Genomic DNA, 21,287 nt, shown 5'->3' on the forward strand with positions numbered 1-21,287 from the left:
ATAAAATGCCATAAACCACATATTAGGTCTTAGTAGAAATGAACTATTAAGCTGGGATCGGATTTTAGATGATTAATGGGGTTTAAAGGTTATCGACTACACTGCGTCATTAAGGTTGCACGTAACCTTTGCATCACCAGACAAGAATATTTTTAAGAGCAAAAAGACACAATGCTGTGACTGGAACAATACACAAATAAGTTTCTTTCTCCTATATGCGGGTTATCTGTATAAGAATAAACTCTCAGCATATATACACTGAGAGAAATACACCTCTGTGTGTATAGCCATTTCTCTCAACACGCATGCTGTCAGCGCATCACTCATTTCCATATAGCAGCGTCATCGTCATATACTTTCTGTCATTAGCATCATTATGATGCTGTCAGCGGGTCCTTCCGTAGTGTATTGCCCCGCCTCGCCCCTCCCCGCCCGACAGTACCTTGCTCCGCCCGACAGTACCGTGCCCCGCCCCGTCCAGCCAAGACCCACTCCTGCGTGACCCATCCCACCATCACTCACCATCACCCACCATTACCCATCACGCACCATCACGCACCATCACCCACCATCACCCGTCATCACCCACCATCACGCACCATCACCCACTATCACCACCACCACCCACCATCACCCACCATCACGCACCATCACCCACTATCACCACCATCACCCACCACCACCCACCATCACCCACCATCACCCACCATCACCCACCATGCCCTCACATTTTCTCGCCTCGACGAAACAATAGCACTTGGGTATTAGCTATTTCACGCACCATATGTCGCTCTCTCTCTCACTCTCTCTCCATCTCTCTCTCTTCTGTGTTGACGTTGGCGGACATGAGTCAGGCGTGTCATGAGTGTAACACGCATGTCATGTCCCGGGAACAACACCCAACTTTCACTTGCAACAGCATCGTCATTTCTTTCCGCGAAACATTGCGAAATAAAGCAGTAGAGAGAGAGAGAGAGAGAGAGGCTCCAACTTCTTCCTGTTCACTACTTGTATGTTTCATAACAATAAAAATACTTTCAAATGAGCTGATGTAGGTAACAGCTCTTAGCTTGTCAATAAAGTTTGGAATCCTTAACTTGTAAATAGCTTGTCAATAAAGCTAGGGATCCTTAACCTAACCTTGTCAAACCCTGTGTAAAGAGAGAGAGACTACGCCGTATAGGAGATAAATCAGCAATCAAAAACATTAAAATTACTAAAATAGTTTATCCTCGAAAATCCTTCTAACGTCTTTAGTACAGAATATTACATAGTTTTCAATATGTGCAGTATTCATCAGTGGTGTTTATAACTATCTCCTTAATTTTTAAAAGATGTGGATTGGTGCGCCAGCAAAAGGCTTCATTTATATGACCGACAGCTCCAGTGGGCCTACCGGCCCATGCGAGGCAGGTCCAAGTCTCCCACCGGCTTAAGCTAATGACCCAACCTAGCCAGGTCAGGTCACATACACTTAAGGAGCGCGGCAGGAAACACTTGTCCTGTTTCCTACCTAACCTATCTAACAGGATATACTGCATACATCGTGAGATATATATCTCTAAGAGCATTTATACAGACACTTTATTTTAATCCCTGGATTTAAGGAGTAAAGTAATCCTGGCTGGCGGTGAGCAGGTTACATATAGATTAAATTATCCTGGTGTACTGAGAAGCTTTAAACCCAGTTAATCAAATTTTCACTATTATATTTTATGGGTATTTAACTCTGTTGTAACTCCTTCAAGCGTGATTTTTGTTATTAATTAATTGTAGCTGTATCAACAACTGTTTTCCTCTTAACCCGGTTGTATCTGTATCAACAGTCTTCTTTGAGGTGCGTTACAGTCTTCTTTGAGGTGCGTTACAGTCTTCTTTGAGGTACGTTACAGTCTTCTTTGAGGTACGTTACAGTCTTCTTTGAGGTGCGTTACAGTCTTCTTTGAGGTGCGTTACAGTCTTCTTTGAGGTACGTTACAGTCTTCTTTGAGGTGCGTTACAGTCTTCTTTGAGGTGCGTTACAGTCTTCTTTGAGGTGCGTTACAGTCTTCTTTGAGGTACGTTACAGTCTTCTTTGAGGTACGTTACAGTCTTCTTTGAGGTACGTTACAGTCTTCTTTGAGGTGCGTTACAGTCTTCTTTGAGGTACGTTACAGTCTTCTTTGAGGTGCGTTACAGTCTTCTTTGAGGTACGTTACAGTCTTCTTTGAGGTACGTTACAGTCTTCTTTGAGGTACGTTACAGTCTTCTTTGAGGCACGTTACAGTCTTCTTTGAGGCACGTTACAGTCTTCTTTGAGGTACGTTACAGTCTTCTTTGAGGTACGTTACAGTCTTCTTTGAGGCACGTTACAGTCTTCTTTGAGGCACGTTACAGTCTTCTTTGAGGCACGTTACAGTCTTCTTTGAAGAACGTTACAGTCTTCTTTGAGGCACGTTACAGTCTTCTTTGAGGCACGTTACAGTCTTCTTTGAGGCACGTTACAGTCTTCTTTGAGGCACGTTACAGTCTTCTTTGAGGCACGTTACAGTCTTCTTTGAGGCACGTTACAGTCTTCTTTGAGGCACGTTACAGTCTTCTTTGAGGCACGTTACAGTCTTCTTCTCAGGCATCCTCTTCCGTGAGTCAAGGTATCAGTCCTCAGCTCTCTTGTGTTAGGAAGAGCGACGTAACAGCATCACTGTTGTGATACCTGCAGTACTGACCGTTGTCACTGCTGTGATACCTGCAGTCTTGACCGTTGTCACTGCTGTGATACCTGCAGTACTGACCGCTGTCACTGCTGTGATACCTGCTAAACCAGTATTTTCCTATATTCTTTCTAAATCTAAATTTCTCCAACTTGAAGCCATTGCTACGAGTCCTGTCTGATCGCGGGTTCAATTCCCGTCCGTGGTATGGTTGGTAAGATACTTTTAATACGTTATACAGATACCTTTTCCTTATTCCAGTTTTCCATTTGTTCGCTGTCTCTTCTGTAAGATGATTTGCTATGCTTGAAAATACCTCTTGTTAATGGGACGAATTGGAATGATATTAGCCGACAAGATGGATTAAACGACAGTCGAGTGAAGTTGAGGCGTTTAATAACCCCATCGTTTCTCTCCGTGTAGGTAAAAACGCCGCTAATAAAAATATCCGCAACATCTAAGTACCACTTTCTCGACGAGGATCAGTATCTAGCGGTGATTTTTTTCCTCGATGAACATAGTAATACCAGCTTTTACCAAGTTATGCGCCGCTGGCGCTGGTGTCCGCACGGCCAGGGCTTGATACGCCGTCAGCTGTCGGTGGCCCTATATACACCCAGCAAGACGAAGTACACTGTAGAACCTAACCCAGGCTGGTCACAGGACCTGACTCATGCTCACAACAGGGCCTGAATCACGCTCATTACAGGATATAAATCACGGTGGCCACAGGACCTGAATCCCACTGGCCACAGGACCTGAATCCCACTGGCCAAAGGACCTGAATCACGCTGGCCTGCTCAATTCACCCCCCACCCGGATGTTAAAACTTTCACCAGGGGTCTTCCTACTCCAGTGACGCCATAGGTACTCCCGACACTTGGCTTTCTTACCTGCGCCTCAGATAACGGCAGCAGTGTGACGCAGGAATGTGACGCGCAACTCTTAGTCCCCTCATAGAACTCTACATGAAAAGGATGGAATCATCTATCCTGTATATAAAGACCTCACACACACACATTATATATATATAATATATATATATATATATATATATATATATATATATATATATATATATATATATATATATATATATATATATATATATATATATATATATATATGCATTTACAAGATAGATGTGGGAACACTTTAATGTATAAATAAGACTAAAGTATCTTTTAATATACTGTATAATATAAAATAATTTATCTTAGTGTGTTAACACTAAAGTCAATTGTGATATATTCGAGGCAGTGACTTATATTTGACGCAGCGACTGTGATATATTTGACGCAGCGACTGTGATATATTTGACGCAGCGACTGTGATATATTTGACGCAGCGACTGTGATATATTTGATGCAGCGACTGTTATATTTGAGGCAATGACTGTGATATAACCGAGGCAGTGACTGTGATATAACCGAGGCAGTGACTGTGATATATCCATGGCAGAGACTGTTACATTTAAGGCAGTGACTGTGACGCGGGTGATGGAAAAGTCATCATCCTCACTAAAGCAATAAAGTGAATTTACTCTGGCTGCTTTTTTTTCTGATTTCCTTCATATTTTTTTTATTTTTTTTTTTAATTTCGGGCTCTTATTTTTCGTTAGGGAAAACCTGGATTCGTAAGGAAAACCCAGGTTTGTTAGGAATTGTCCGGATTCGTAAGGGAGAACCTGGGTTCATTAAGGTTTGAGTTCATTAAGAACCGTCCGGGTTCTTTAAGAAATATCCGGGTTCATTAGGAAGGATTCAGGTTCGTTAGGAAGGGTCCGGTTTCATTGGGAAGGATCCGGGTTCATTAGGAAAGAGTTCGGGTTCATTAGGGTGGATCTGGATTCATTAGGAAGAGTCCGTGTTCATGAAGAAGCGTCCGGGTTCACTAAGAAGCGTCCAGGTTCATTAAGAAGCGTCCGGGATCTCTAGTTGCACCGAAGCGGAACTCTCATCTTCCTGGCTCCCCATCGTTGGTCTGCTTTCCTTTTTTGCGGTCAACGAACTACCAAGCGTCGCCTCGGTACCTCCTCCCCGAGGCGTGGAAATCTGGTGGCTCAACCAGCCTACCATTCCAGAATCACCGGCTGGCAGATACCAGCTGAGGCAGGTACACCTTCTGGATACCATCGTGTACTACCAATGGTATTGTTGAAGAGACACAGACGCAGAGGAGTAATGTATTGCCGTGATGTTTTGCTCTATTTATATTGACCTGATAGTTTTGTACAGAGCGAGACGTTGTCACAGTAAGTGGTAGCCTTTGGTCTCATAGTGTGTTAAGGTTTAGTGGTCTGACTCAGTGGTCTGTGTTGATAATGATGAGGTGGGTAGCTGACGTGCATCTGACGCATTGGTGAGGTGGGTAGCTGACGTGCGCTGACACACTGGTGAGGTGGGTAGCTGAGACAGAGGAAGTCAAAAAGAAAGTTCCTCCGGAGGTTATTACTGTGAAGGGCGCGACCCTCCGTGTCTTTCAGAGGCCACTACACTGTGTGTATGTGTGTGTGTGTGTACGTGTGTGTGTGTGTGTGTGTGTGTGTGTGTGTGTGTGTGTGTGTGTGTGTGTGTGTGTGTGTGTGTGTGTGTGTGTGTGTGTGCTGTACGTAGCTGTACACTCCGAAGCAGTACACATGCATTTCTGTACATGTACACGCGATAGTTGAAGTGGACTTCGGATTATTATTACGCTACCTCAGATTTCTTGGATCAAGAGCCCTTTACCAGCACATGTGGGATCCTTACCCACCCACCCACCCACCCAGTACCTACCCACCCACTCAGCACTGTCCCACTCTTCTCACCTTGCTGGTACTATCCAGGTTACGTAGCTTACGTAGCGGGGAGTTGCAACAGAGAAAACCGAGAACATTAAATATGACTAGGGGTCTCCACTCGCCCCAGGTTCGAGCACGGGTCCTTCGATTGTGAGTCGTATTCCGATTAAGGGAAACAACCCCAAGCACACAGATGTGAGAAACAATTCCCAAAATTAACACCACTACTGCTGATGTTACTTACATGTTTACTGCATAGGCTTCCATGGCCACGTATGTGCTTACATCAGGGGTGGCATGTCCAGTGGTACTGAGCATCTGATGTTTGAAGCACTGATGGCCGAGTGGATTCTGACGGGCTTCTCACGAGGCGTGCTAAAGGATCGGGGATTCGATTCTCTGTCAGCCGCCTTATTGTTATATATATATATATATATATATATATATATATATATATATATATATATATATATATATATATATATATATATATATATATATAAACTGTTACTGTATATGTAAGCCACAGGTAAGAACGGAACCCCTATGGACGCATAAGGGCGTTCTAGGTATCCCTGGGCATCCTGGGTATCCCTGGACATACCTGGGCGTCCCTGAATATACCTGTTCTCAGTATATCAGGGTCAGGGTCCTGCCTGACCTACTAACCCCGGGTTGTATCCTGGAGCCTCTCATTAACACAGGCTCACATTATTGAGAAATTTACCATCGTTGGAAACACTTTTCAACCTCTTTCATAGTTACTAACGTGCCTACCATATTACTTTTTTTTGTAGTTTTGAGTATAATTTATGAAAATTTAGTGAATGATGTATATGTTGAATTAGAAATTATGTCGGGTTGTGATCTTGGCAACTTCATAATATTATTGCCATAACACGTTCTTTCACCTTTTCACCATAACGGGACCATGAACGTCTTCAGTTCTAGATCCAAAGAGTAAGAGCTGCCCTCCCTCGCATGAAACCCAGTTACTTTCTATTCCCGAAGTGCTGTATGACCCCCTAGGAGTTTACTACGCTAAATAATAATAATAATAATAATAATAATAACAGCAGTTTTAAATATGGAGTCGGCTTGTAGTTGACCATGATGGCTTGTGGGATATTTATGTTTTTGTAGGTTCCTGTTGTTTAAAACAGTAACAGATGTGGGCTAACAGTCTGTTATTGCATTGAGTGTCATCTGCAGCGCTCTGTTAAGGGGAGCAGATGGTTAGTGGTGCTAGCAACTCTCTTGGTGGTGCTAGCAGCTCTCTGGGTGGTGTTGGTGGTGCTACCAGGTCTTTGAATGAAGTCGGTGGTGATACCAGCTCTCTTGGTGGTGCTAGCAGCTCTCTGAGTGGTGCTGGCAGCTCTCTGAGTGGTGTAGGGAGACGCTGGCCCCTATTGACCGGGTGGCAGAATCTTCACCTTTTATTGTGGGTCGCATCCTGGGCTAGGCTCTACTAGCCCCGATGGGAATAATCCACTTTGACTGGATTTCTTGGGTTATTCCGGGTTCTCCTGGGTTATCCTGGGTTCTCTTGGGTTATTAGTCTTTCAGTGTTGATAACACGTACAAATTCATCTATCTCGGTACCCTGGAGTAGCAGTAAGGAGATACCTGGAGGTTGAAATCGACTGCTGGAATATTATCTCAGGGGAGGACCTAAGGAATCCCAGGGGATATAAGTCACCCTGCTTGGCCTCTTGGGTTATTGCCTCTCCGGGGTTAATAATCCGAGTAAAGTCGTTTTTTACTTAATATTTCTGGGGTGAAGGCTGGAGCTTGGAGTCTAGACTCGCAAAATCGCAATGACACGGTTGTAAACAAACCACGGTACGGGTGGGGCTTGAACTCGCGGCAGCTCACGCCCTGACCTGGAATTTTACGACTCACTTGCCGCCAGTTCAAGCCCCACCCGTATAGTGTTTTTTTCTGGAGTCTGGGTTTGTAGTGAAGGTTGGAACCTGGAGCCTAGATTAGTGTGTGCGTGTCGCTTGAAGGGAGCCTTCAGTAGGGCGGAACGTTTAGTCTACAGCGCAGCTGTCTGCTGAGGACTAACTGCAGCGTAGCTGCCTCGAATTCCCTTCTAGATAGTCGTGAGTAAGAGTATAGCAGAAGGCTCTCTCCCCACCCTCCAGTCCCATGAACTGCAGCCAGGCTAAGTTTCTGATTGGAATTCTGCAGGTTCTCTCTCTTCTTTATAGCCGAGTCTTCGTGTCTGTGTCTTGATAGACACGATCCAGAAATTCTGTTAGTTCGTCAGCCTCGCCACTCACATTGCACTGATGTCACTATTTTTTTTGTTTTTTTTTCCCCAGGACCACTTATTTTTTCTCCTGGCAATGTGTCTCGTTGATTAAGCGACTAAAACTGTAACGAGTGTCGATGTGCGTCGGCCGTAAAGGATATTGACAGCTGACGGAAGACTGAAATATTATTGTTTGTTTTGCTTATTCTGGCCGCTACTACTATACCTCTTTCCCCTCTCTCTCTCTCTCTCTCTCTCTCTCTCTCTCTCTCTCTCTCTCCCTTCTATCGTCTCCCTATCTCTAACCTCTAACTGGTCAATTAGCAAGAACTCATTTAAAATTAAGTTCTTTCTAAAATTTTATCTTATACGTTTAAAGCTATATTTTTTTCATTAATGTTGAGGTAAAAATTTATAATTTTGCACCAAAAGAATCTTAGAAAACTTACCTAACCATATTATAACAAGCACAATTTATTTTAACCTAACCCAACTAAATATATTTTAGATAAGCTTACAGTAATTTAATACTAAACAAACGCGATGAAATATATTTTTTTTCGTTAGGTTCAGAATGATTTTTGCGAAATTATTGCATACAAAATTTTTTCGCTTGTCCTATATGGCAAGATGAGCGTTGCTATTTAAGCCAAGATCGCAAGTTTTACATATTCGTCACGACATATATATATATATATATATATATATATATATATATATATATATATATATATATATATATATATATATATATATGTCGTGCCGAATATGTAAAACTGGTCAATTAGCAAGAACTCATTTAAATTTAAGTCCTTTCTATAATTTTCTCTTATACGTTTAAAGATATATTTTTTTGATTAATGTTAATGTAAAAATTTTTAATTTTGCACCAAAAGAATCTTAGAAAACTTACCTAACCTTATTATAACAAGAACAATTTATTTTAGCCTAACCCAACTAAATATATTTTTGATTTGTTTACACTAATTTAATACTAAACAAACACAGTGAAATACATTTTTTTCGTTAGGTTAAGAATGATTTTGGCGAAATTGTTGCATACACAAATATATATATATATATATATATATATATATATATGTTCCTATGTATGATAATTTATGTAACTGTATTTATGTGTAGCTATACTTGAATAAATTTACCCCTCTACCTGCGGCTGGTGCGCGGCTGGTGCGCGGCTGGTGCGCGGCTGGTGTGCGGCTGGTGCGCGGCTGGCATCAACATTCCGCTGTGGAGCGTCGACCCACACTAGCTAACTGTAATGTGTCCTCAAACTCTGATTTTTGTGCTTGCGAGACGCTCCAGCGCCAGCGGACCAGTCTTGACTGACCACAACCGTTGGCTCAAGTAATGATCCGTACCGTGCCACACAACCGTACTGTCCGCAGGGAAATGGTCAAGAATACGGGCACTTTATGGCACATTTTTTGAAGTCGTTGGGCTCTGGGATCTTGGTAATTTTAAATGCATGTTATACACTGGTATCTCAAGACTTAAACTGCAGTAGTTTTGTGAGGAAGTAACGTTTACTTAAAGTAACTGGTTGTATATAACGTTTAGTTACTAGACCTTTTAGTGTATAAATATATTCTTTCCGATACCATCCACAGGATGGTGATGGAGTACACATTAACCTTGTCACAAGCCTCCACAGGATGGATATATGGCCTACAGTAAACTAGGCACTACCATCCACAGGATGGACACAAGAGTTAGCATTAAACTAGCCACTACCATCCGCAGGATGGACACAAGAGTTAGCATTAAACTATTCACTACCATCCACAGGATGGACACGAGTTAGCATTAAACTAGCCACTACCATCCACAGGATGGACATAAGAGTTAGCATTAAACTAGCCACTACCATCCACAGGATGAACACAAGAGTTCGCATTAAACTAGCCACTACCATCCACATGATGAACATAGGATAAAGATCATCAGGTTTAATCCAAGGACTAACAGTTCCAGTCACCAGAACTAAGAACTTTTCACCAGTTTCAAAGCTCTGCATCGTAGCGTGCCTGTCACCCCATGTAATTGAACCCCACCCATGATTCTCAGTCATACATGACCCACTGTAATGTACGTAATATATAACTGCCAGTTGAGTATGCCATACATAACTGCACCTCTCGTGCACGCATATTTCACTTTCGAATGAATGCTAATGTCACGCAGTTCGTAAGCATACGTCACCTGGATTAGTACAGCTATGTAATACTCTGTGTAATCATCAGCGGACGGAGGACCGCTGGTGGTCATGGGCAACCTTGCGTTGATGGCATCAACAAAGCACATACTGAGGTAGCACATACTGGGGTAGTACATACTAGGGTAGCACCTACTGGGGTAGCACATACTGAGGTAGCATATACTGGGGTAGCACATACTATGGTAGCAAGGCTCCATTTTCCGTGTTTTAGGTAATACCAATCAGATAGAGGTGTAGATAGGGGTAGATGACGTGGTGGAGAATCGTAGATAGAAACAGATAAAGGGGGGTGAAGTGTAGATAGTAGTAAATGACGTGGCGGATGAAACAGGAGGATGAAGAGGCTGTGACATATCCTGTCCATCTTCATCTTTTCTTCTCATTCTCTTCGTTTCCTGGTCCTCTTCTTTTTCTTCTCCCGCCACTACCACCTCTTCTTCCTCTTTTTCTTCCTCTTTCTTTTCATCCTGCTTCATCCCCCCACCTCCTCCTCTTCCTTCGTCCGTTACATTTACTGTTGAGATATCTGTCTCACTGCAGATAATCACACTCCTGTTAACCGTTTCCTGTTAGCTACTCCATTGAAGCAGTTCCCGTTTATTCATGCTGCTACTGTTGCTGCTACTATTAACGCTACTACTGTTGCTGCTTCTGATGTTGCTGCTATTGAAGCTATTAACTATTATTACTACTGCTATTACTACTACTACTGCTGCTTCTGCTGCTGCTGCTGCTACTGATCATGATGATATAATACGACTGCTATTAACAGCTTGACAGTTGTGACCACCTGCCATTACCTACCACTATATCTACCACCTTCTCCTCTCCAGTATAACCACTACCATTCCTTCACGTCTGGTTGGGTTAAGCTGAATAATGATTCAATTGACAAGTCCAGCGATTATTTCTTTGAATTCTATACTGAATGGTAGTGTGTTTAGCTGGCAATTAAAGACGGAGGATCGAACATCGACTATAGAATGTGGTGAGTGACTTATGTCCTTAGTGCATCTTATGTTCTTATGATGATGATGATGACAATAATAATAATAATAATACTATCTTTCGTTCTTCCGACCATAAACTAATCTCAATTTTTTTAAGATCTCTGGAATCTTCCCCTGTTTATTTACCGAACCTCTATCACTATGTAGAATATAAAAGGCACAACACCGTGGCTGGAACAATTCACAAGTGGTCCTGAACAACGGTCTGGGTACTATTAATTGCACATCCAGGTCGTCAATTTACACGTGAACAGCAAGGGCCCTGACACTGACCCTCGTGGAACGCCCCAGGGGTCATTTTGATTTCTCCTTACTTTCTCGCCTCATGTGTGTCTTGACAATGGTCCAGGATGCGTCGAAACGTAGTCTCAAGGTTTCTCTCCTAAGTGCGGGCTTTTGGTACGTTGTTCCAGCCACGGTGTTATGACTATTCTTCTCATTTCTTACACAGTCTCTGGTATAGATTTCAGAGTGAAATTATTTGCAGTATTGTGTGTTGTGTTGAACAGACAGACGCTGCAGAACAACCATTTATTGGAACAACATATCGTTCCGTGTAGAGCTTCATCCAGTCGTCAATAATAATAATAATAATAATAATAATAATAATAACACTGAGTCTTAGTCCTATATACCTGGAAGGAAGATTCCAGTATAAACTTGTACCGAGTCCCTTGCATAATTAAGTTCAAGTTATCAGTTAACATTTTGTTTCGCAGATTATATTTAATTTTGAAAGTAATGGGACATTAAAAAAGGTCTCTTTCCTTTTATAATGGCCCTAGATATTTTTTATCTAATATATATACATATATATAATTTTTTGTAATTTTATGTTATTTTTGCTTAATCTGAGTTTTTTATGGAAAAAAATGGATTTTGTGAAACTTGTCTATTTTTGTTGAAGTTGTTAATAAAGGTTTAGATTCGTTTAATAAAAGTGGCCAATGAATAAAATCTGTATTAGGTAGTAATGCTAGGGATGTTTTACTTTGGACCTGCCTAACATGGTCCAGTAGGCCTGCTGCAGTGCTCCTTTTTTATGTTCTTAAAAATAACTCTGCACTGGCTCTCCTGGTCAATGTTTGCGAGAGTCTGGAAGAGTCAGTGAGAGGCGAGTCTTGACTGATGTGTCTGCGTGTAGTCTGGTAAAGTCTTATTAACTAGATGAGAATTTTGAATAAATGGTTTAGAAAAACAGTGCCTATGGGTACGACCTACTTCCATTGGTGTTTTTTTCACTGGTGACTCCGTCTACCACTGCTACACCTCATCTGTTCCAAGTATATCAGTCCCATCTGCTCCATATGCTGTACTTTTATAAAGACTGATGACCTGAACACATGTACTCCAGGCGGAGAGACAAATTACCTCAGACTCTTCCTCATTTTCCACCTTTCTCTGCATTCGACTGAAGAAGCTACTGGATGGCGAAACATTTCCGGAGTGAAGATACCCAAAATGTTGCACAAGTGTCTCAATTAGCTGAGAGCTGCTCATTGTGTATACATTGTCTATGTCTGAACAATACTGGTCAATCTTTACCCTCGTCAAACCTGGATGAATTCCAGTCCATAGGCACTGTATAATCCCGGTGCGATAAGCACTTCCCCGTGAATACTGCTACTACTGCTAATAATAATAATAATAATCTTTCCTGTGACGTCTTGCTCTCATTGCATCAGGTTCTCTCACTCAGTATTATTTAACGATCCTTAATTCAGTACAATCTGCTGAACGAAAATCTATAACCGTGACTCTATCATTATTATTTCATAATAATAATAATAAGTTTGTTTCCCATCGAAATCTATCCCAGTCTTAGATGTATTGATGAGTATTTCAAAGTTTTGTACAACCAGGTCAGCGAGACTATTGCCTCTAGTTTGTTACGTCGCAAATTGCTTTAGAAAGCGTTCCTTTATATCCTGTGCGCAAGTGACTGCGGTCATTTCGGGCGAAATCCAAATGCGCTGTAATGGTTCCATTTTTCCCGTCTCGAAGACTTTACTGTTTCGCTTCTAAGAATCCGACATTGTAACTTTCTATTCTTGAGGTTCTTGCTACGACAACTATGGCCAGAGTAGCACCACAACACAAACTCTCTCAAACCGCCACCAAAACACAACACAACCACAACACAAACATTTGATCATCCACCATGACATGACCACAAAATCAACCACATGTTCTTTTTCATTTCTTGGTGCGTGAACGCAAGTTTAGTTTGTTCTTCTTGATAGAATACCATCAATTCGTGGTGCATGATACAGAGACGAGTCTCTGTGTTCTTAACTCTACGGCGCAACCATCATATCACCACAACCATACATCACCGTACATCACCACACCACTATACATCACCACACCACCACTATACATCACCACACCACCACTATACATCACCACACCACCACTAGACGTCACCACAGCACTGTACATCACCACACCACCACCACTATACATCAACACACCACCACCAACAACCACACAACGTTACACCAGCTGGCACCGTTACCTCTGTGTTTCCTGTTGTGGTCGTTTCATTCCCCCAGGTGTACAGAACGTGCCTGAAGGCGGAGCACTGCAGCGTCAGGAATTCTACGCTTCAGTCACCCCCCCCGTCCCCCCCGTCCCTCCCCTCCACTAACAGGTGTTCTGCCAACCCGTGTCGTCTTCCCCTTCTGAAGGTGAACCTCGACCGCCTTACCTCTCCTCACTCCTCCATAACACTCCAGCAAAACCTTTACATATATATATATATATATATATATATATATATGTCGTGCCGAATAGACAGAACTTGCGATCTTGGCTTAAATAGCAACGCTCATCTTGCGATATAGGACAAGCAAAAATTTGTGTATGCAATAATTTCGCCAAAATCATTCTGAACCTAACGAAAAAAATATATTTGATTGTGTTTGTTTAGTACTAAATTATTGTAAACGTATTTAAAATATATTTAGTTGGGTTAGGCTAAAATAAATTGCTCTTGTTATAATAAGGTTAGGTAAATTTTCTAAGATTCTTTTGGTGCAAAATTAAAAATTTTTTACATTAACATTAATGAAAAAAATATATCTTTAAACGTATAAGAGAAAATTTCAGAAAGGACTTAATTTTAAATGAGTTCTTGCTAATTGACCAGTTTTACATATTCGGCACGACATTTATATATATATATATATATATATATATATATATATATATATATATATATATATATATATGTCTATGTATATATATATATATATATATATATATATATATATATATATATATATATATATATATATATATATATATATATATACAGAGAGAGAGAGAGAGAGAGAGAGAGAGAGAGAGAGAGTAAAAAAAAGCGCCGAGCAATCTTTCAAGACACGATCTTCAGAAATGAAGGAGAGACTTTGTGACCTTCTAAAAAAAAAAAAAAAAAAGAATTGTCTGACCTTTTAAAATAAAGAAAAAAACTGTGTGACCTGGACAATATGCGTTTCGCCAGCCAATGGCTTCTTCAGTCCAGCACCAAGAAAAACGGAGAAAGATGAGGGGGAATCTGAGGTGATAAGTCCCTCAATCCATCAGTCTTGATAAAAAACGTTTCCAGAATAAAAAAAAAAAGATTGTTAAGAGTCGCCCCAGAGTCTCAGTTATCAACTTGTCAGATTTCTGTACCATTTATACAACACTGGAGAATACAACACTGAAGAATACAACACTGAATAATACAACACTGAAGAATACAACACTGAAGAATACAAAACTGAAGAATACAACACTGAATAATACAACACTGAAGAATACAACACTGAAGAATACAACACTGAATAATACAACACTGAAGAATACAACACTGAAGAATACAACATTGGAGGCTACTGCACTAAACTCAAAGTGTCACTGGAAGGGTTTCCTTGCAAAGCTCCGCCTCCAGTGGAGATGTTATCACTGTTGTTGTTGTTGTTGTTGTTAAAGATGCCTGGAGGGCCCTGGGAGAGCATGTCCCACATTCCTCAGCCATCTGACCCAGAAACTAGAGTCTCTCTCTTTACGCCCTTACTGACTCATGAGATGTAACGGTGTAGTGGTCGTAGTAGGCAGCACATCCCCCTACCACCACCACAACCACCTCCTCCTTCTGCTTCTGCTCCCCCTCCCCACCGTTCTCCATCACCGCCTTTATCCCTCTCCAACACTCCTCATGGAGTTTCATAATCATGCTTCTCCAACACTACCCATCGCTGCTCCACCATCCTCCAACACTACCATCCTCCATCACCATCATGCTCCACCATCTCTCACCCACATTCGTAACTTGACAACTTTACACGACCCTTCAAGTTGTGCCGCAACACTTACATTTCCCCGTAAGTAACTCAGAGCCACTTAGAACAAAGCAAGCCAACGTTTCGCCCAACGAGAGTTTTGCCAACTCCTAACTCCTCCCATTGAGCAAAATATTTTGTTAAAACATTCCTCTGTGCTGAGTATCTTTTTAATAAAGATACCCAGGTGTTTTTTGAGTATCTTTTAAATAAAGATACCCAGGTGTTTTTTTCAGTATCTTTTAAATAAAGATACCCGGGTGCTTTTCTGAGTATCTTCTAAATTAAGATATCCAGGTGTTTTTTCCGAGTATCTTTTAAATAAAGATACCCATGTTTTTTTTAATACTCAAATGTTGCATGTGTTTAATTCGCCCACTTGTCAACATTCTATTACAATAAAATGTAATAATTACTCATATATGTGAATACTCTGCCATATATTGACTCATTGATCTTTTGTTGACACAAGGATCAGTCCTGGTGAGGGAGTGTCCGTGTTATCATTCATAATTCAGGCGTCTGCTTGTCTGCAGGCATCAAGAGGCGTCTGCTTGTCTGCAGGCATCAAGAGGCGTCTGCTTGTCTGCAGGCATCAAGAGGCGTCTGCTTGTATGCAGGCATCAAGAGGCGTTTGCTTGTATGCAGGCATCAAGAGGCGTTTGCTTGTATGCAGGCATCAAGAGGCGATACCATCGCCTCAAGAGGCGTTTGCTTGTCTGCAGGCATCAAGAGGCGTTTGCTTGTCTGCAGGCATTAAGAGGCGTTTGCTTGTCTGCAGGCATCAAGAGGCGATACCATCGCCTCAAGAGGCGATTGCTTGTCTGCAGGCATCAAGAGGCGTTTGCTTGTCTGCATGCATCAAGAGGCGTTTGCTTGTCTGCAGGCATCAAGAGGCGTCTGCTTGTCTGCAGGCATCAAGAGGCGTCTGCTTGTCTGCAGGGATCAACACTACCAAGGACCAAAGAGGAATGTCAAGTTCATTGCTTGAGTCCCGTTACGCTAGTCAATGAAAGCTTCGCGGTAGCTGTGTGAACCCGTCAGACCACCGCTGGCAGACCATTGTTGCGGTAGTGGGAGGTTAGAAGTCGGGATTTGTGGTGTTAGGGGGTTAGTAGTGGGTGTTAGTGGTAGTAGTGTTGGTGGGTGTTAGTGGTGGTCGTAGTGAGGAGTGGCTTGTGACTGGGTGGTGTTGAAGAGAGGCAAGGGTCGTTCCCCCACACCAAGGAAGTCTCGTGGCTTGGATCACTTCCTTACAGCTTATTGAGGTCACCAACACCCCCTCCCTTCCTCTCTCTCTCTCTCTCTCTCTCTCTCTCTGTGTATAAGTGAATATTCTAATCTATTTTACATCTCTAGCAATTACATGTCACATACATACAATATATATATATATATTAATACGTGTCTAAGACAAAAGATAGATCCGCATTTATTGATTCTGTATTATACTTGTATGGAAATTGTATATAGTTACAGAGTATGAGGTGTGGCCCAGAGTGCAGCACTGCTCGGTGTACGTACACAGAGTGCACAGCCTGTCCGCGTGCATAGGGCGTACCCATGCACAGCGTGTCCAAACAGAGCGTGTCTCTGGCTCATCTCCAGCATCAGTACCGTTTCAAGTAACGGAGTTCACCCACACCCACCTTACCACCCCCCACCCACACCCCACCTTCCCACCCACACCCCACCTTTTCACTCACACCCCACATTCCCACTCACACTTCCAAACGCTAACCTCTCACACTTCAACACTTCCCACCCGCCACCTCCAACTATCTTCTCTAAGCCTCCCACCCACACTTCTCTTCCCTTCCCTCTTTTCCAGTCTCTTCGTGAGTTGTTTCTTATTCCCGTCTAGTCACGTCTCTTCAGCTTTATTTCGTTTCGTGGTCTGAAAGTCGGAAATTTTCACAACGTGTACACTTCTGTTTACACAAGTTGTACATTTCATGTGAGAAACATAGATACGTATTAACTGATTTAAAAACAAGGAAAGCATCAGAAAGAAAAACTACTACGCAACATTTTGTATCACACAACTACAGTAGTGTAGAAAAAAAATAGCGAGGTTTTACGTTCCTCGGGTCTCGGACCAACTCTCCTAAACATCACAATTTTTACAGCAGTCACGAAATACACAGGAAAGAAACGTGTATGTTGAGTGTATGCAGAATATTTCCCTGCCATCGTTCATGTTGCAGTGGACAGAAAGAAAATAACAGCAATCCTGCCAGAGTGCAAAACGTTTAACATGGATGTTGATGTTAACCAACTTACTCCCCTGATGTCAAGGTGTCCAACTAAACCATAACGGATTGAAGGATACTATGTAGTTGGTTGACTGGGTTTGAAGACTGTCGACTACACGAGGGTCATGAAGGCTTCATGTAACCTGTTCACCACCAGTCAAGAACACTTTAATACATGAAGTAGGGATTTAAATTAAGCAAAGCGTATACGCACTGAAAGACATACGCCTGTGTGTACGTGGAGTAATGTTTGTGGGCAGACAAACACCCATGTTAGGAGTGGATAATGTTTGTCTGTGCCGTGGTTTGGTGGGTAAATGGGAATTTAAAGCCTACCAACTACACGAAGATCAGCATATATAAAGGCTGAGAGAAATACATCTCAGGTATATATATATATATATATATATATATATATATATATATATATATATATATATATATATATATATATATATATATATATAGATATAGATATATATAGATAGATCTCCGGTGTGTATCTCACTCCAGTGAAAGACCTTGGAGACAAGGTTGGTTGCTACAAGGTACTGAGGAAGAGTTGCTTGGCAGGTATGTGTCTCACCTTGCGTCGTGTGTGTGTGGTGTTGTAGCGGAGGTGAGAGCGGCAGTGGTACTGGCACCTCGGTGTCTTCTTTACAAGTGAGGAACCCTCGTGCTGCTCCCACACTTTACTTCTTCACTCAACCCCAATTCCCTACTCCCTCCCCCTCCTGCCCCCTCCTCGGTTTCCATCGTTCTTCGGACGATTTCTCGGGGGTTCGGTTTCGTTTAGGTCTCTTCTATGAGGGCTCAATTTGTTTTGGACACTTCTAAGATTCTTCGATTTATTTTCCAGGACGCTTCTAAGAAGGTTCAATTGGTTTTACACATTTTCAATGGGTTCGCTTTTTTTTCGAACGCTTATAAAAAGGGTTCAGTTTGATTCCGATCCTTCCAGAGAAATTTGGTTGAACGAATTTTCCAGAAATCCAATTATATTTAAATAAATGTATTTGTTACGTTATTATTGTAAAATAATAAAGTAATCAGGTAGTTTTTTTGTGAGCAAAGAAAAAATATTTCTTATGAAAGGAAAAAATCGTGAGTAAAGGATTTATTTTAGATTTTTTTTGGTGTGTGAGCAAAAGAAACAAATCTGTTAGTAAAAACAATTTTTTTGAGAGAATTTATTTAATTTGATTTTATATATATTTTTAATGGGGTATTGTACTTATTGCTTTAGTATTAGGGAGGTTTTTTCTTTATTCGGAAAGAACATGATGGAATTATATACAGGATATATACACCGAGAGGTGTATACACACAATGTATATACAGAGAGAATTCACTCTAATCCCTTCCGTAGGTATTATTCTTGTCTAGCGGTGAAAACGTTACGAGAAGCCTCCATGACGTCTCGTATACTCGACTGGCTTGAAACCCCCACTAACCATCCACTTGGAATAACATTTGTTGAGAGGAAATATTGACATCCAGTGGGCAGACTCCAGCCAGCGGGCCACCAGCAGGTCTGCCCACGTTTACAACGACGATTTAAAGTCGGTTCATAGAACCGACTTGTTTATAAATTAGACACATGTACAACACGTTTCCACAGTAAAGATATCCAAGGGGGTGTACATGTGTCTAGTTTATGGAGGGAATGTTCAGTCGAAGTCTTGGTTGTCCTTCGACAAGGATGGATATGTTAAGGGCTACCCATGAAACTGAAGACAGATAATGGTGTTTTCACAGTGCAATTGACAGGCTTAAGCTTGCCCGAAGTCAGGCTTAAGCTTGCCCCCAAATGCTCAGCATAACTATGGGCTTTCTGCATGCACAACTATATGCTGCCCCTCTCTTACAAACATTGTATCATGCTGAAATAAACATTAAATAAGCGGTGAAAGAAATTCTTCTATACAAGAGGAAAAATCAGGAAAAAAACAGAGGTTGCTGAGTAAGCTTTCTTTAGGAGGGTCGAAGATTTATCGGGTTATGATTTGGTAAATCTCTACAGAGACAGAAACGTGACTTGATAAAGCTCTACGTAGATCGAAAGGTGATTTGATGAGGCTCTACGCAGAACCATACTTGACTTGAAAAAGCTCTACACAGAGAGAAACGTGACTTGACAAAGCTCCACACAGAGCGAAACATGATTTGATGAAGCTCTATACAGACAGAAACATAACCCACTAAAGCTCTACACAGAGCGAAACGTTACTTGAGAAAGCTCAACACAGCGAAACGTAAAGTGATAAAGCTCCATAGAGAGCAAGAATTTTGTTCTAAATTAAAGCTAGCTCCCTCACACACCTCTGTCATGAAAGAGAGAGAGAGAGAGAGAGAGAGAGAGACCAAAAGTAACTTATGTTGACTCAGATGTTTACACATACTGCAGTCGAACAATGTGGAGAAATGTCACTTGATGGAGATGAGTGAAAGTGCACACACATGTCTACCGGAGGTGGGAAAGGACATGTCTGGTGGTATTAGGATCACCTTGAGAGAAAGCTCTTGAGAGGGTTACGGTAGTTTGCTGGGTCGATGGATCAATCGGCCGCTAGTGGGTCAGCTTTGTCCGTTGTACTGTCCATGCTAAGAGCTTTCAGTTTTTGTTGGCTATTACTGTTATTATTATTATTATTATTATTATTATTATTATTATTATTATTATTATTATTATTCAGTGTATATACATCGAAGGATAAACACCTCTCGGTGTATATACACTCAGAGGTGTGTATCTTATATATATATATATATATATATATATATATATATATATATATATATATATATATATATATATATATAGGGACCGTGCTGCCCTAATAGTTAGGTGTTACGATACACCTTAAGGTCACACACAGCCTTCACTGCCCCTGATCTATGCTGTGTTCCAGTAAGAGTTAGTCACACACTACCCTCTTCATCAGCGCTGTGTTCCTTGCGGTTCTAACTTGAATTCAGCGCACATTCCGCTTTCCTTGGCAACTTAGTGAGGCGGACATTCCGTTAGACACTTGGACAATGTTCACCCACTAACGCCTTCAGCACCGCCTTCCTTTAGGCTCTGTAATACAACAATTATCTTCTTTTCTGTTTATTTTTTTCTTTATAAATGGCTGTGATAATTTTTTGAGAACTATTGACTGTTTTTACTTGTCTAGATAAATTAACATTTTAACCCAATGATGGAGTTGGAATGATGATTAGGAACTGAAACCTCAGTAATGTTTATAAAGTTTAAACATGGCCACAGCACATAGTGATCTGCCAGGTGGTCACGACCCAGGGTGACGTCACGACCCAGGGTGACGTCACGAGCCAGGGAGACGTCACGACCCAGGGTGATGTCACGAGCCAGGGAGACGTCACGACCCAGGGTGACGTCAGGACCCAGGGTGACGTCAGGACCCAGGGTGACGTTACGACCCAGGGTGACGTCACGACCCAGGGTGACGTCACGAGCCAGGGAGACGTCACGACCCAGGGTGATGTTACGAGCCAGGGAGACGTCACGACTCAGGGTGACGTCAGGACCCTGGGTGACGTCAGGACCCAGGGTGACGTCACGACCCAGGGTGACGTCACGACCCAGTGACGTCACGAGCCAGGGAGACGTCACGACCCAGAGCGACGTCACGACCCAGGGAGACGTCACGACCCAGGGTGAGGTCACGAGCCAGGGAGACGTCACAACCCAAGGTGACG

The 21,287-nt window shown here is 41.9% G+C and overlaps 1 protein-coding gene across 2 annotated transcripts in view; it reads right to left on the reverse strand.

Annotated features, from left to right (window-relative positions):
* The window catches only part of LOC128700340 (uncharacterized), a 31,775-nt gene extending 13,489 nt beyond the window's left edge, over positions 1 to 18,286 (reverse strand). For both annotated transcript variants that reach the window (XM_053793451.2, XM_053793449.2), the window contains exon 1: positions 18,151 to 18,286. The gene's annotated coding sequence lies outside the window, so the exon portion shown is untranslated. The remainder of the gene's footprint in view (positions 1 to 18,150) is intronic.
* Positions 18,287 to 21,287: the final 3,001 nt, after the last annotated feature.

The sequence above is a fragment of the Cherax quadricarinatus genome, chromosome 71, assembly GCF_038502225.1.
Source record: "Cherax quadricarinatus isolate ZL_2023a chromosome 71, ASM3850222v1, whole genome shotgun sequence".
In the NCBI taxonomy this organism is placed as follows: Eukaryota; Metazoa; Arthropoda; class Malacostraca; order Decapoda; family Parastacidae; genus Cherax; species Cherax quadricarinatus.